We start from the raw sequence: 2335 nt of genomic DNA on the forward strand, positions 1-2335 counted from the left end.
ATCAGCTCTGGTCTTTGATCTCTAAATATTTGGTGACTTGCTGGGACTAGTAGTGGTTACCCAGAGGTCTGGTGGCTTTAACCCTTGCACCATCACACTCTCTTGCATAATGGCTGGACCGATAGGGTGTGATCGTGACAGGCAGTGTTTCCAAAATGGAGCCTCCCATTGACTGTCCAGGCATGCTGGGAGTTTTGCAAGAGCTGAAGGCACCCTGTTTGGGAAACACTGTCATAGGGTAATTTTGGTATTGGAGGCAAGTCTAATTCTTGCATCCGGGTCCGTCCCTATGCAAATACCTAATTTAGGCCTCAAATGTACATGGTTGTTTTTCAAGGCAACAGTTTAGGGCCACATATGGGGTATTTCCGTACTCCGGAGAAATTTCCTTACAAATTTTGGGGGGCTTTTTCTCCTTTTGCCCCTTCTGAAAAGGTAAAGTTGGGGTCTACTGCAGCATGTTGTAACATTTTTTATTTTTATTTATTACACTTACATGCTGGTGTTGCCCCATACTTTTCATTTTCACAAGAGGTAAAAGGAAAGACCCTCAAAATTTGTAACGCAATTTCTACTGAGTACAGAAATACCCCATATGTGGACGTAAAATGCTCTGCAGGGACACAACAAGGCTCAGGAGTGAGAGCACCATGTACATTTGAAGTGATTTGCACAGGTGTGGCTGATTGTTACAGTGGTTCTGACATAAATGCAAAAAAAAAAAAAAAACACCCACATGTGACCTCATTTTGGAAACTACACCCCAAAATTTGTAACACCATTTCTTCTGAGTATATAAATACCCCATATTTGGACGTAAAGTGCTCTGCGGGTGCACTACAATGCTCAGAAGAGAAGGAGCGCCATTGGGCTTTTGGAGAGAGAATGTGTCTGGAATTAAAGGCCATGTGCATTTACAAAGCCCCCATGGTGCCAGAACAGTGTTCATGTGACCCAATTTTGGAAACTATACCCCTCGAATAATGTAATAAGGGGTGCAGTGAGCATTTACACCCAACAGGTGTCTGACAGATTTTTTTTGAACAGTGGTCCATGGAAAAAAAAAATATTTAATTTGCACAGCCCACTGTTCCAAAGATCTGTCAAACGCGAGTGGGATGTACATGCTCACTGCACCCATTACATTTTGTGAGGGGTTTAGTTTCCAAAATTGGGTCACATGTGAGGGGGTCCACTGTTCTGGTACCACGGGGGCTTTGTAAACACACATGGCCCCCGACTTCTATTCCAAACAAATTTTCTCTCCAAAACCCCAATGGCGCTCCTTCTCTTCTGAGAATTGTAGTTCACCCACAGAACACTTACATGGGAGTATTTCCATACTCAGGAGAAATGGGGTTACGAATTTATGGTGGGCATTTTCTCCTAAAACCAGCATTTTAGTGAACAAATAATAATTTACACATCCAACTTTAACAAAAAGTTGTCAAACACCTGTGGGGTGTTAAGGCTCACTGTACCCCTTGTTGCGTTCCTTGAGGAGTGTAGTTTCCAAAATAGTATGCCATGTGTTTTTTTATTTTTTATATTTTTTCCTGTTCTGGCACCATAGTGGCTTCCTAAATGTGACATGCCCCCCAAAAACGATTTCAGAAAAACTCACTCTCCAAAATCCCATTGTCGCTCCTTCCATTTTGAGCCCTCTAGTGCACCCACAGAGCACTTCATATACACATATGAGGTATTTCCTTACTCAACAGAAATTGGGTTACACATTTTAAGGAGATTTCTCTCCATTTACCCCTTGTAAAAATTAAAAAACTTGGTCTACAAGAACATGCGAGTGTAAAAAATGAGGATTTTGAATTCTCTCCTTCCCTTTGCTTTTATTCCTGTGAAACACCGAAAGGGTTAACACACTTTCTGAATGTCATTCTGAATACTTTGAGGGGTGCAGTTTTTATAATGGGGTCATTTATGGGGAGTTTCTAAAATGAGGGTCCTTCAAACCCACTTCAAAACTTAAGCCCTCTGATGTCTTGCAAAAGTAAAAACATGTCAAACATAAAGTAGACATATTGGGGGACATTTACTATTCTAGTCTATTCTGTGTATGCTTATAGACCAGCATATGTGGTAGTCTCCTCTCTATTGTGCTCCTAATTTATCAACGGTCTCACAGCCCTTGATAAATTCTGTGCTCAGACTTCAGGGTCTACAGCTTAAACTGCATTTAGACCTGCTCCAACATGGTCTGACATTTCAGCGTATTTTGGGCAGATGCGAATTGTCGCACAAAAGTTGCACTTGATAAATTCAGCACAAATGCATTTTCCAATGCATTTCCGTCTAAAATAGACTTGCATGCATCATG

The sequence above is a fragment of the Hyla sarda genome, chromosome 3, assembly GCF_029499605.1.
Source record: "Hyla sarda isolate aHylSar1 chromosome 3, aHylSar1.hap1, whole genome shotgun sequence".
NCBI lineage: Eukaryota > Metazoa > Chordata > Amphibia > Anura > Hylidae > Hyla > Hyla sarda.